The sequence below is a fragment of the Panthera uncia genome (genome assembly GCF_023721935.1).
Source record: "Panthera uncia isolate 11264 chromosome A3 unlocalized genomic scaffold, Puncia_PCG_1.0 HiC_scaffold_11, whole genome shotgun sequence".
NCBI lineage: Eukaryota > Metazoa > Chordata > Mammalia > Carnivora > Felidae > Panthera > Panthera uncia.
In genome coordinates, this window is record NW_026057578.1 from 58,062,216 (window position 1) to 58,078,054 (window position 15,839).

At 37.5% G+C, this 15,839-nt stretch overlaps 1 long non-coding RNA gene across 1 annotated transcript; it reads right to left on the reverse strand.

Annotated features, from left to right (window-relative positions):
• Positions 1 to 1,532: 1,532 nt before the first annotated feature.
• Positions 1,533 to 11,178, reverse strand: LOC125936924 (uncharacterized). Its single transcript, XR_007462168.1, has 2 exons — positions 10,925 to 11,178; positions 1,533 to 1,824 (listed from the first exon to the last, which is right to left on the reverse strand). It is a non-coding gene; the product is annotated as an uncharacterized LOC125936924 (long non-coding RNA).
• Positions 11,179 to 15,839: the final 4,661 nt, after the last annotated feature.

Sequence of the window (15,839 nt, forward strand, 5' to 3'; positions counted from 1 at the left end):
ACGTTTTTTATTTATTTTTGGGACAGAGAGAGACAGAGCATGAACGGGGGAGGGGCAGAGAGAGAGGGAGACACAGAATCGGAAACAGGCTCCAGGCTCCGAGCCATCAGCCCAGAGCCTGACGCGGGGCTCGAACTCACGGACCGCGAGATGGTGACCTGGCTGAAGTCGGACGCTTAACCGACTGCGCCACCCAGGCGCCCCGTTGTTGAGCAACTTTTTATGTACCTGTTGGCCATTTGTATGTTGTCTTTGGAGAAATGTCTATTTAAACCCTTTCTGCATTTTATTTTTTTTTTAAGTTTGTTTGTTTGTTTATAGTGCATGCAAGTGAGGGAGGGGCAGAGAGAGAGGGAGAGAGAGAATCCCAAGCAGGCTCCACACTGTCAACGTAGAGCCTGACACAGGGATCAACCTCACAAATTTCAAGATCATGACCTGAGCCAAAATCAAGAGATAGATGCTTAACCGACTTTGCCACCCAGATGCCCCTTTGTCCTATTTTGTCCTATTTTGAAAACTGGTTTATTTGGTTGTTTTGCTATTACATTGTAGGAGTTTTTTATTCTGGGTATCAACCCTTTATCAGATACATGGTTCACGTATATATTTTCTCCCATTCTGGACATTGCTTTTTCATTGTTAATTATTCATTTTGCTGTGTAGAAACTTCTTAGTTTGATGCAGTCCCACCTGCCTATTTTTGCTTTTTTTGCCTGTGCTTTTGGTGTCATATCCAAGAAATCATTGCCAAGACCAATGTCACGGAGCTTTGACCCTCTGCTTTCTTCTAGGAGTTTTATAGTTTCAGGTCTGATGTTTCAGTCTTTAATCCATTTTGAGTTATATTCTTTAAAAACCAACTTTATCAAGGAATAGTTTATATACAAATCATGTGCCAATTTTAAGTGAACAGCTCAATGAATTATGACAACTCATTGTAACTACTGTTGTACCAAGATCTAGAATATGGCAACAGTCCTAAAAGTCAGTCTTGCAAGCTTTTGCTATCCTAACTGCACACCTCTAGGTGTAGATAAGCACTGATCTGTTTCTATTGTCATAAATTAGATTTTGTGCTTTCTAGAATTAATATAAATGGCATCATACATATTCTTTTATGCCTAGTCTCTTTCTCTGAACATGATATGTTGAGATTCATCAACATTTTTACATGTATTAATCAGTTCATTCTCCTTTACTGCTGAGTATTATTCCATTGTATGGATATTCCATACTTTATTCATTCATCTATGGATTGGCATTCAGGTTGTTTCTACTTGTGGGCTATTATGTGTAAAGCTGCTATGAATATTCATGTATGAATCTTTGTTTGGACATATACTTTTATTTTTCATGGGTAAATACCTAGAGTGCAATTGCTGGGTCTTAGGGTAAGTTCAGTGCATGTTTATCTTTATAAGAAATTGCCAAACGGTTTTACAAGATGGTTATGCCACCATAAATGTAGGACAGTTCCAGTTGTTCCATCTATTACTTATCTACTGATGCATACAAAACTACTACAAATGTAGAGGGTTAAAACAACACATATTTATTATCACACAGTTGATGCAGGTCAGGAATTTGGGCAGTGTTTAGCTGGGTCCTTTGTTTCATGGTCTCTCAAGAGGCTGCAATCAAGGTCTTTTCAGGGCTGTGGCTCATACGAGGCTCAACTGGGTAAGGATCCATTTCCAAGTTCATGTGGTTGTTGGCAGGATTCATTTCCATGTGGGCTGTTAGGCTGCAGCAACTTGTTGGATGTTGGCCAGTGGCCACACTCAGTTCTTTGCCCCATGGGCTTCTTCACATGGCAGCTTACTTCATCAAATATAGCAAGGGAGATAGCCATTAGAGACGGTTGGCTAGCAAGATAGAAGCTGTAATCTTATGTAAACACAGAAGTGACATTCCATCACTTTTGCCATGTTCTGTTGGCTCACCCACATAAGTCTCCCCCACATTCAAGGAAGGGATTACATAAGGGCATGAATATCAAGAAGCAGGGGTCATTGGGAGCCATGTTAGAGTCTGTCTGCCACACTCCACATCCTTGTCAACATTTGGTATTAATCTTTTTTATTTTAGCCTTTCTAGTGTATGTATACTGCTATATCATTGTGATATTAATTCACATTTCTCTGATTACTGATATGTTGAACATCTTTTCATAAACTTACCTGCCATTTGTGTATCTTTTTTGATAAAATGTGTGTTCATATCTTTTCCTTCCACCATTTAAAATGGAGTTTTTATTTTATTTCTGAATTGCAGAATTTTTTTATTTATTTTGGATATAAGCCCTTTGTCAGATAAAGGTTCAGCTAAGATTGTATCATAATCTGTGGTTTGCCTATTTATTTTCTTCATGGTGACTTGGTGAAAAATTTTAGATTTTGATTAAGTGTAATGTATAATTTTTCCCTATTTGGTTATTTATTTCTATGTTCTAAGAAATCACTGTCTTCTCTCAAATGACTAAAATATGCTGCAATATTTTCTTCTAAAAACTCTATGATTTTAGTTTTTATATTTAGGTCTGTGATACACCTTGAGTTTTATTTTACTTGTTTATGCTAGAAGGAAGGTAATGATCTTCCTTCCCGCCCCCTCCCCCCCAATATGAATATCCAGTTGTTCTAGTACCATATTTTAGAAAAATTCTTTGTCCTATTAAATTACTCTGACCTCTTTGTTAAAAATCCATTGCTATATGGGTCTTTATCTACTCATGTTTTGATTCTATTGGCCTATATAGTTATTCTTGCACCAATACCCACATTGTCTTGATCACTGTAAATTTTATGGTAAGTCTTTAAATCAGGTAAACTTGTAAACTTGTAATATTTAAATCAGGTAATATCAGGTAATAAATCAGTTAATATTTTAACTTTGGCATTCTTTTTCAAAATTCTTGGGATAATCTAGATTCTTTAAATTTCTATATAAATTTCAGAATTCTCTAATTTTTACAGAAGTAGTCTGTTGAGAATTTGATTTGGATTGCATTAAGTCTATCCATCAATTTGAGAATTGCCATCGTAATAATATTGAGTCTTTTTTAGGCTCCTGGGTGGCTCAGTCAATTGAGCCTCTGACTCTTGATTTTGGCTCAGGTCATGATGATAGGGTCATGGGATCGAGCCCCACAACGGGCTTCACGCTGCGCATGGACCCTGCTTGGAATTTTTTTCCCTCTCTCTTTCAAATAAAATGAATAAATAAAAATATTGAGTCTTTTGGGGTGCCTGGGTGGCTCAGTCAGTTAAGCATTAGACTTCAGCTCAGGTCATGATCTGACGGTTCACGGGTTCGAGCCCCACATCCGGTTCTGTGCTGACAGCTCAGATTCTGTGTCTCCCTCTCTCTCTGCAACTCCCCTGCTCACACACTGTCTCTTACTGTCTCTCAAAAATAAATGAACACTAAATTTTTTTTTTTTAATATTGAGACTTTTTTCTCATGGATATGGTACAACTGTCCATTTATTTAGGTGTTGTTTAATTTCTGTCAGCAATGTTTTATACTGTACACTGTATATTTCTTTGACATATTTTCCTTAAATTTATCCCTAACTGTGTCTGTTTTTTGGTGATACTGTAAATGGTATTGTTTTAAAATTTCAGTTTCCAATTGTTTGTTGTTAGTATATGGAAATAGAATTCACTTTTTTATTGACCTGTGAATCAGTTATTCAGTTCTAATAACTATTTTTTTTGCAGATTCTAATGATTTTCTTTGTATACAAATATATTGTCTCCAAATAATGAGAATTATATTTCTTCTTTTCCAATATCTATGTCTTTTGTATCTTTTTTTTCTTTGCCTTATTACATTGACTATGACCTCCAGTATGATGTTGAATAAAAGCAGTGAACTAGGATACATTATCCTATTCCTGAATTTAGGAATGAAACATACTCTTTTCCTGTCACTACTCTAAAGATATTAGTTGTAAGTTTTTCATAGATGCATTTTACCAAGTTTAGGAAATTCTCTTCTATTTCTAGCTCGCTGAGAGATTTTTCATAAGTGGATTTTCAATTTTGTCAAATGATTTTCCTAAATCTGTTTTTCATTAATTTTTGATTTGTTGATATAGTGAGTTACATTAATAGATTTTCCAATGTTAAATGAAACTTGCTTTCATGATGTGTTCCTATTTTTATATATTGCTGGAATTGATTTTCTAAGATTCTTTAAGGATTTTTGAATCCATGTTCATGAATGATGTTGGTCTGCAATTTTCTTTTCTTGTAATGTCTTTGGCCCCATGAAATAAGTTGGAAAGTGTTTCCTCTTCTAATTTCTGGGGGAAAAAATTGAATAGAATTGGTATATTTCTTCCTTAAATGTTTCAGAAAGTTTGCCAATGAAGTCATCTGTGCCTATAATTTTCTTTGTGAGCATACTGCAATTATGCAATTGCAATTACTTAAATACATATACAATTCTTCAGTTGTCTATTTCTTCTTGAGACAGTTTTGGTATTTGTGTTTTTCAAGGAATTTTTCCATTTTATCTATGTTGTTTGAATATATTGGCATAAAATTGCTCAGATATGTCCTTATCTTTTTTAAAGGGGCTTTATTGAGCTATAATTAACATGCAGCAATTGTGCATATTTAAGTTACAGTTTTTAAAGTTTTGACATATGTGTAGCTCTGTGATCTCTGGAATTCTCTCTTCATACAACTCTCTCTTCTCTGGCATTCTGTCCTATAATCTCTAGCTGCTTTCATCTCCCTCAATCATCAGCTCTGTGTCTTCCATTCAGCAAGCCACCAAGTTCCACTTGTGCTCCCCAGCCCTGCATCAGTGCCTGTAGATGAAACAATTACAGGGTTCACCCTCTTTGTTTCCTGTCTCTAAGGGAACCACCATCCTTTGTTGCCTGCTAATTCCTTGAAGACCATTGTTTCACATATTTTATCCAACTTTTCATATTGTTTCATGCAGGAAGGTATATGCAGTGCAATTTTGAATCTCTTACTGGATACAAACATGTTTAGTATTGTTAAATCTTCTTTAGTATTAAAGGTTGTTAAATAGAAGGAATCATTTGTCATTTTGAAATGTTCTCTTCCATCCTTGGTTGTGTGCTTTTTTCAGAAGTCTGCTTTGTGTAACATTAATAGAACCACTCCAAATTTCTTATAATTAGTGTTTGCATGGTATATCTTTTTCCATCCTTTAACTTTTGACCCTCCCCATCTTTATGCTTGTGTGCACATGTGTTTTATTTTGGGTGATACATCTTGCTTTCTTTATTCAGTTTCATAATTTTGCTTTCAATTGGAATATTTATATATATATTGGAGTTTTCCAATAGACCTTTCTCTGATGATGGAAATGTTATAGATTATCTATTTAATATGCTAGCCACTAATTAGGTGGCTACTGAGCACTTGAAATATTGCTAGTGTGACTGAGGAGCTGAATAGTTTATCTTAGTAAATTTTTAATTAATTTAAAGAGCTCCATGTGGCCAATGGTTAGTGTATTGGATAGCATATGTTTAAACCATTTACATTTAAGGTAATTACTGATATATTTGGGCTTAAGTTTACCAACTTGTATTTGTTTTCTATATTTTGTATTTTCTATTTCTCCTTTGTTCCTTTTTTTATCATTCCCTCCTCATTTTTTATTGAATACATTTTATTTTTCCCTTTTTGTTACCTCCACCATTGGCTTATTATCCTTATTTTGTTTTAATGTGTATGTTTGTTCTAGAGTTTATCATATTCATCTCTAATGATCAAAATCTATCTTCAGATGATATATTTCCTCACACATAAGAACAATCAAATATACTTTGAATTCTTCCTTCCATCTTTTGTGCTACTGTTATGTATTTTATTTCTAGTTATATTACAAACTCTGCTGTATATTGTCATTATGTCTGCTTTAAACAGTTAACTATCTTCTAAGGAGTTTATTTTCTTAAAATAATAAAAAGTATTTAAAAGAAATTTTTGAGTGTTTATTTTTGAGAGAGCAAGAGAGACAGGGCGTGAGCCAGGGAGGGGCAGAGAGAGAGGGAGACACAGAATCTGAAGCAGCCTCCAGGCTCTGAGCTGCCAGCACAGATCCTGGTGCAGGGCTTAAACCCAAGAACTGTGAGATCATGACCTGAGCCAAAGTCGGATCCTTAAACGACTGATCCACCCAGGCATCCCAAGAAAAAAATATTTTATAGTTACCCAGATATTTAAAATCTCTGTTGCTTCTCATTTCTTTGTGGAGATCTGAGTTCCCATCTGGGATCATGTTCCTTCACCTTTACCACCTCTCATAATACAAGTCTGCTTATGAAGAATTATCTTAGCTTTTTTTTATTTGTCTGGAGAGTCTCCAATTTTTCTTCATTTTAATGATATTTACTTGGTATTCAATTCTAGGATGGCCCTTTTTTATTTTGCTATGTTAAACATTTTGTTCCATTCTCTTATGGGTTTTTTTTTTTATAATTTCTTACAAGAAATCTACAGTCATTCTTGGTTTCTTTGTACATGAAGCATCATTTTTGTCCGGCTCTTAAGACAATCTTTTTTATGACTGGGGTTCAGGAATTTAATTATGGTGTGATTTGGTGTGGCTCACTTTGTATCTTCCTTAGGGTTTCTAATCTTTATGGATCTCTGGGTTTATAAAGCTTTTATAAAATTTGGAAAATAAGTATTTCTTCATATATATTTTTTCATCTCCCCTTTCCCCCTTTTCTGGGAGTTCCAACTGCATGTAAGTTAGACTGCCTGATTTGTCCTACAAGTCACTGATGTTTGGTTCACTTTTTAAAGTTTTCCCCTCTCTGTTCTACATTTGGGTAATTTATTTTGCTATGCCTTCATCTCCCAGTTCATACATCTTTTCTTCTGCAGTGCCTAATCCATGGCTATTCCCATCTGGGTGTAGGGGAGAGACTGCAAAGGCACAGAGGTGTGAGGTAGCTGCAGGGGGGCTTTGGGAACTGTAGGGGTCCAGTGTGGTCTTGCCATGCTCAGCTTCAGCTCAGCCCTTGGAGAAAAGAAGGCCTATATTTTGGTCCACTGCATGGATCCTTTGCAGGAACCTGAGTGAAGATGCAGCCATGTCCAATACATTGTGAAATCTCTCCTCCAGAGGGCCAAATTCTCTTCCCTTTCACAGTGTAAACGGAGTAGTCATCTTCCCATCTCTCTTGGAGGCAGCCTCCCACTCTTGTCTAATTGGAAAGATCTCCAGATCCACACAATGCTGCAGCTGGCAGCCCACCAGTTCCCTGTAAGCAGTAGAGCTGCTGAACATGACTGCTGTGAATGATGAAGAAATCTGAGCTATGTGAGAGGAGAATCGCAAATGTCCCTTGCCAAATCTATTGTGTTGGTGTCTTTGGGATTTGAATGAAATTAACTGAGTCCTGATCATTTCTTTCAATGCACTTTAAAGAGATGGGTCCTAAAAATTCCTCTGAGGATGAGACAAAAGGCAATGCTTTTTATTCAATGTACGCATCATCTGAATATATCTTCCAGATGACTCTGTACCTTCAATTAATCATGTGTGATTTTCCCACAAGAGAATGTGATGTTGATGGGGCTGATGACCTTCCAGAAAAAAGTGCCATGTTGCTACCTTGAGACCTTTCAGTACCTATATTAAACAAATGCCCATGCACTAACCCGTGTGGGGAAAAATGTGACCCCATGAAGGGTGATGTTACAGATAAAACAGCACCTAAACCCTCATGATTCCTGAAACTCCTGTGATCACAGCAAACCAACAGGGAAAGAGCAACTCAGCCTAGCCCACGTCCATGTTTGGCTCTCTAAATTAGAACTTAGAACTAAAGCTAGAAATATGTGCTTATTCTATGCAACCAATTTTTTTTCAGAAAATGAATTTCAATTTTGTTTTTGTAAATAGTATCATTTTCAATTAGGTGCAAGGTGAACAATATATATGTTTAACAAATTCATTCAGATTGGGACACCTGGATGGCTCAGTCAGTTAAGCATCCAACTCTTGATTTCGGTTCAGGTCATGATTTTGCCATTCGTATGTTCGAGTCCCACCCCAGGCTCTGTGCTGACAGCATGCAGAGTCTGCTTGGGATCCTCTCTCTCTCCCTCTCTCTCTGCCATTCCCCTGCTTGCTCTCTCTCAAAAATAAATAAATTTCAAAAAAAAAATAAAAAAATTCATTAAAATTGGTACTATCATGAATGAACCATTTTAACACAACAGAGAAGGAAAAAAAATGTAATTTTTAGGATCGAGTACTTGGGAAGATTAAACTAACCACACTGACAGCTGTAGAAATGAAATGGTCAGGTACCAGGACACTGCAGAAGGCAATCTGCCAGGTAGGGTAGGAATTGAGAGCACTTTGGAGGAAGGAGACTTGGTCTCTAGACCTGTTGGTTACAGGTTAAGGGGTCTTTGCACATCATTCAATATCCTAAATTTGTGGCTTCTCCTTTTGTAACATAGCTATAATAATATTTGTCTCATAGGATGCTGAAAATATTAAACGACATAATATATGCAATGGTACTTTATAAATTGCAAAACCCTGTTACTACTCATGGACAGATTTTTTAAAAAGCAGAGGCTCTCATGGGCTGTTGTCACCAGAGAGGAGGTTTGGAAGTATAAAGTCTGCAGGTTATTAGAACTAGAGAAGCCATGAAGAGTAGAAGAGCAAGTGTTCTAGGCTAGAAGGATAAGCATGACCAGTGAACTCTGCACCACTGGGAAGGAGCCTGCTTCTTCTGTGGGAATGTTCTAGTTCCCATTCTAGTTCCTATTCTAGTTCTAGTCCTTTCTCCATCGTGGCCACCCTTCTCTAAACTCCAGGGACAGAAGTGATAAGCTGGTCTTACAAAGGCACAGCATCTAGACCATTCCTGCCTGGAGGCAAGAAGTGGTCTGTGATTTGGTTTGAGGATGGAAGTTCTATCTAGAGCCAGTGGTTTTGAACACTGAGGGCACACCTAAATCACCTAGGAACAAGAGTGCCTGGTCCCCATCCCTGAGTTGCATTGAAACAGACTTTCTGGGAGTGTGAGGGCTTGGGTGTTTTTGTTTGTTTATTTTTAATCTAGCAGGGATTCTGATGAACAGCAGAGTTAAGAACCGCTGTTTAGCTTTTGATCCATGGACAGGGAAATTCTTTCTCAATAGAAACAACCTGCCATCCATTAGGTTGGAAAATTTAACTCTATTTGCTAGTGGCCCCAGCTATCTGTGCTCTCCCAAGAGAAGGCCAGAAGATCTGAAACCTTGTTGGTGTGCTAGAGACTTCTGTCTCCTACCCATATCCTTAGAACTCCAGGCTCATCTTTCTGCCCTGTAACTGCTCTGACAGTGAAAGCTCAGCCATGCTCAGCAGTGGAGAACACTTCACACAGAGAGCAGGGTGACTTCCATGGCCCACAAAGTTATGCACTGCATGAGCTATTCTATGTATATCTTTTAATGCCCTCACTGTTCAGCTCACCCTGCCCAGCTTTTTGTGCCTTCACCCTGCCCCACTTTCTGCACAGACCCCACAGAACTGAGGGAAGAAACTGGAGCCAAATATCCTCACACATGTCTGAGCTATTAGCATTACTAACAATAAGTCACTCTATCTTAATTTCATCAGATCTATCATTACTTAAAAAATAATTTATTTATTCTCTGTCTCCTTCACTAGAAGGTAAGATTCGAGAAAGCAAGAATCTTTTTTGTGTCACTCGCTGCTATCTCCCCAGTGCCTAGAAATGTGCCTGGCATGTTGTAGGTCCTCAACATGTGGTATATGAATAATCGAATAGCACCCCATTTCTGAGAACTTATTATGTGCTAGGCCTATGCTATACCTTTATGTCTATTATCACATTTAATTCTCACAACAACCCCATACGGGAGGTGCCATTATACATTCCCATCTTAGAGCAGAGGAAACTGAAGTTCTGAGAAGTTAAGACATCTGCTGAAGGTTACACAGGCAAAAAAGAAGTGGAGCTAGGGGGACAATAAGAGTTACTACCATAATGTGTATTTTTTTCTGATTAATTTTTAAATTAATTTTTAAAATTAATATACATAAAAATTAGCTTTTTTTTTTTGGTATGGGTAGTTCCATGAGTTTAAACACACTGATGGATTAGTGTAACCTCCACCACAATCAAAATACAGAACAGTTCCATCATCCAAAAAGCTCTCTTATACTGCCTTGCTCTAGTCACACCCTCTTCCCCACTCCTGACCCCTGACAAACACTTTTTTGCTATCACTCTACTACTATCTTTTTGAGAATCTCATATAAATGGAATCATATAGTATGTAACCTTTCCAGACTGGCTCCTTTCACTCAACATGCTTTTGAAATTCATCCCATTGTTACGTGTATCAATAGTTTCTTGCTTTTTAATGTAGAGATGCCCCATTTTGTTTATCCACCTACCCACTGAAGGACAGAAATTATTTCCAGTTTTTGGTAGTTACTTATAGAAAAGCTTTAAACAGTTCTGGACAGGGTTTTGAATGAATGTACATTGTCATTTCTCCAGGGCAAATACCTAGAAATGGGTTTGCTGGGTAAGATGACATGTGAATATTTATTTTTGTAAGAAACTGCCAAACTGTTCTGGAGTGGCTGCACCAATTTACATTTCCCTTAGCAATGTACACAAGAGTTCCATACTGCTGAATCCTCACCAGGTCCTGGTACTGTCCTTCTGCCAATACCACACAGCCTTGATTATTTTAAACTAAATCTTAAAGTTGAATAATGGAATACTTCTGAGGTCAATATTCTTCCACTATTCTAGTTTCTTTTCCTTTCATATTGACCTTAGAATCAGCTTATCAAATATTCTGGTAGGATTTTGATTGAAATTGCATCCAATCATCCCATAGGTCAATTTGGGGGAAAATTGACTTTTTTTTACCTATGTTGAATCTTCCAATCCATGAGCATGGTATGACTTTACATATATTTAGGTGTTCTTTGATTTCTTTCATCAGCATTTCAGTTTCAGAAGATAGATTCTATGTATATGTAGTTAGAATTATACCAAGATATTTCCTTTTGAGGGAAATTCTTGTATGTGGTACCTTTTTTGTTTTCAATTCTTCAATACTAGTATTTAGAAATATGACAGATTTTTGTGTTTTGATCTTGTATTCTAGAATGTGACTAAACTCATTGTTATGGACTGAATTCTATCCCTTCAAAATTCCTATGCTGAAGCCCTAAGCCCCAGTGTGACTGTATTTGGAAATAGGGCCTCTTAGTAATTAAGGTTAAATGAGGTCATAAGAGTAGAGCCCTAATGCAGTAAGAATTGTATCCTTATAAGAAGGGGAAGAGAAAGGCACACAGGAACATATACACAGAGGAAAGGCCATGTGAGGACATAGTGAGGCAGACAGTCTGCAACCCAAGGAAGAGAGGCCTTACCAGAAATCAAATTTCTCAGCATTAAGATCTTGGACTTCTAGCCTCCAGGACTTTGGGAAAATAAATTTCTGTTGTTTAAGCCACCCAGACTGTAGTATTTTGTTATGGCAGCACTAGTAGACTAATGCACTCACTTATTATTTATAGGAATTTTTGGTAGATTACTTGGGATGTTCCATGTAGACAATCATGTTATCTGCAAATAGGGAACGTTTTATGTCTTCCTTTCTAATATGTATGCTTTTTATTTTTATTTTTTATCTTACTGAAGAGCCTAGAACTTCCAGTAGTATGTTGAATAAGTGTGGTTAAAGTAGACATTGTTGCCTTGACTTGTTCCCAATTTTAGGGGTAAGGCATTCAGTCTTTCCCTGTTAAGTATGATGTTACCTGAAAGCTTTGCTGATTCTCTTTATCAGGTTGAAGTGATTCCTTTCTATTCCTAACCTGCTGAGAGTTTTCGTCATGAGCTGGGTTTTGAGTATGTCAAATGCTTTTTCTATTTCAATTTACATAATCATAGATTTCTTTTAATTTACTGATATAGTAGATACATTTAAATTATTTTTCTGAATGATAAACCAGCCTTTATATCTAGTATAAATCCCACTTGGTCATGGTGTATGATTCCTTTTGATATTCCTGATCCAATTTACTAATATTTTGATTATTTCTGCATCTAAATCCATGAGAGATATTTGTCTATAGTTTCAATCTTTTGTACTCTTTGTCTGATTTTGATATCAAGGTAAATATGACCTCATAAAACTAGTTAGGATATTTTCCTTCCTCTTCTATATTCTGGAAGAGATTACGTATATTTTACTTTATTATATGTTTGGTAGGATTTGCCAGTGAATCTATCTTGGCCTGAAGATTTCTTTTGCAGAAAGTTTTCACTATACATTAACTGGTTTTATAGTTACAGGACTACTCAGATAACTATTTCATCTTGGGTGAGTTAGATTCTTCATGTATTTCAAAGGATTGGCCCATTCCAACTATTGTTGAACTTATGTATGTGGATTTGTTCATAGTATTTCTTTATTATCCTTTCAATGACTCTGGGGTCTGCAGTTGATTCTTTTTTAAACACATTCCACAAGGAGGCATATTATATTGATGCTTACAATTTCTCAATTTGCTAATAACATTCTTTTATGGTCTTTGGATTTTGCATGTCTTTAGGGATTGTAAAATGCATTTGCAACAGGAATATCTTTAGTCTATATATCAAACATAAGGTGATGGTTGATTTCTTTGGTACGTGAGCTTTTTGCTGCTGTCAGGCCTCCATTCCCCAGCCTTCTATTAGCTAGCTCCCAGGAAAAGACTGATATAAGCTCAACCACCTATTTTCAGTTCTTCCTCCAGTCCTTCCTCTTTTTTGAACCACCCCCTCCTACCACAGGAAAGAGATGCAAGCACAATCCTTCTCTCTTAGAAAATCTTCAACCCTGCCTTAACAATGTTTTCAAGTCCTCATTTAGTAATTTAGAGAGAAGCTTGGAAGAAATTAGTAACTTGGTTATCTGCTGGTTATCTGGAGTTGATTATCAGAGTAGTTAAGCCCACTTCCTACAGTGAGGAAAGGCCTCAGGGATTGCCTTCCTGTTACAGATCAAGAAGCTGTGCTCCCTGTTGGTGGGAATGCAAACTGGTGCAGCCACTCTGGAAAACAGTGTGGAGGTTCCTCAAAAAATTAAAGATAGATCTACCCTATGACCCAGAAATAGCACTGCTAGGAATTTACCCAAGGGATACAGGTTTGCTGGCACGTCGGGGCATTTGTACCCCAATGTTTATAGCAGCACTTTCAACAAGAGCCAAATTATGGAAAGAGCCTAAATGTCCATCAATTGACAAATGGATAAAGAAGATGTGGCAACGAGAAAGAATGAAATCTGGACATTTGCAGCAACGTGGATGGAACTGGAAGGTATTATGCTAAGCGAAATAAGTCAGTCAGAGAAAGACAGATACCATATGTTTGCACTCATAGGTGGATCTTGAGAAACTTGACAGAAGACCATGGGGGAGGGGAAGGGGAAAAAACATTACAGAGAGGGAGGGAGGGGGCAAACCATAAGAGACTCTTGGATACTGAGAACAAACTGAAGGTTGATGGGGGGTGGGGGAGAGGGGAAAGTGGGTGATGGGCATTGAGGAGGGCACTTTTTGGGATGAGCACTGGGTGTTATATGGAAACCAATTTGTCAATAAATTATATTAAAAAAAGAAAAAAGAAAAAAAGAAACTGTGCTCCTTTAAAGTAGGAATTATTTATAAATAATGTACAATATGCCTGGCTGTTACAGACATTATCTTTATCAGTAATAATATCAGGATGGGGTTTATTATATTCATGTCATAGACAAAAACAACAAGGCTAAGAGATGTTCAGTTCCAGAATGTTTCATGTTTCTGGCTGGCTGCCTGACACTGAGTAAGTTGCTTAATTGGTAATTAAGCCCCAGTTTCTTTGTTTGTAACTCATAGTATTGGTTGAAGATTAAGTATATCTGGAATATACTAAGCATTCAACAAATTTTGTCATCCTTGCTGTTATCACTATACCATATAGTATTTCTTTGAAGCTTTTCTATAAAAAACTATGTACTGAATTTGTACTAAGTATTCTTTAAAATTTATAACATTAAATTAAAATAATAAAGTTAATTGGTATTCAATTATGAAAATCTTGACCAACCAGATCATGCAAATTATTCCCTAAGTTAACTATTATTTTTTCTGCCTTCATATCAGGTTCATAAGAAATGAGCATGTTATATTTGAAATAACAGCCTCAGCATTCTATGGAGAAACAGCCATCTCTGTGCCTGCTTACATTCTTGGTCCTGGAGAGACCCAGGCTGATCAGAGCATTCAGCATCCCAGACAGCCTTACACGGGTTCATTAGGTTTACCAAGGCAGGAAAATGGGCTAATGTATTGTGCAAAATTGGATTTCTGTTCTCATTTCTTCCCCCTGGCTTCTTTTGCTATGTGACCTTGCATTGCTTCTCAATAAAGTAGGTGGAATATACTTCCTCACCTACCTGGACTTGGCCATGTGACTTGCTTCAGCCAATAAAAGGTGAGCAACTGTGATGCTAAGCAGAGGCTTTATATGTCTGCACAGTTTGGCTTGGATGCTTTGTTCCTGCCATCTGCCATCTCAATGAGAGTAATGTGTATTGGGGAGGTGCTGGTACTGCAATGAGGAGACACGTGGAACAGACGTAAGCTCAAACTGTGGCTTGGGGTCAAGTCCAACTGATTCCTGCAGAGCCACAGAGAGCCTAAGGTCCATGAGCCGGGAAAAGAACATTTGTTATAAGCCACTAAGATTTTGAGTTTGTTATACAGCAAAAGCTGACTAATTATACATATTTTGGTGACTTTTCAATAATAAGAATTAATAGATATTGTGTGTAGTGATGATAGGAAGTAGGTATTTCAGACACAGCTTGTCAGGAAATCCATTTAACCAGATAAAGGACATAAATTTCCTCCACAGCACTCGGGTGAAAGATAGATTTTGTTGCTTTATTTGTTATACGTTTTGAATTTAATAGGTTACTTGGGGAATAACTTTGCAAGCATGTATTTGCAGTGCCTATTCTTATATATCTCATTTTTTCCAATGACCTTACAACATTTTTCAAATATTGGTTTAAGCGCCTAACTCATGAATAAGGTAAAATATCCTTCTGCCAAGTCAATGTGACTGGTTTGCATGAGAATCCCAAGAAGCTAGCAGCCTTATTTTACCAAAACATTACAGAGAATTTATCTTGGTGGGATGGTGAGGCTGCTAAGTCCTAGACCCATGGAGGAGACCCAGTGGTGGTCTCTCAAAGGGGGTAGGAGGTGTTGTGGAGATATCAAGAGATGTCAGATGATCAGGGTAAAGTACAGACCCTCAAATAGCAAAGGTACCCTTTGTCTCTTTTATGCCTCTTTCCTTTTTTTTTTTTTTTTTTTGTCTTCTGTTGGCTCCCCTTGAAAGCAGATTTTCAAAGACCCAAGGCTGCTCACTGGAGCTCCAGATGGGGGGCAGTGAGCTGAGCGCTACAACAAATCATCTGAGCATAAGAAGGCTATTCTGTGAATGTGGCCTCTTTAGTCTGGAAAGGGGTGGGAGGTGAGGAGTGCAATGGGGAAGTTGGAGATTACAGGCCTCGGTGGACATTATGGGAACTCCATCAGTGTTGTATAACCCCCCGTTCCAATTTGCCTGCAGTGAACCCCCAAAAAGGTGTTCTTGTGCCTGAAGGAATGTGTGGCAGAGAAGTAACACATTGGGGTGACTACTTTGGACATATCCAGGCTTGGGGAGATGAAGGAAGAAGCCAGGGAGTCCAGGGTGTGGTGGAGAAGCTGAGGGAAGATATGAAAGC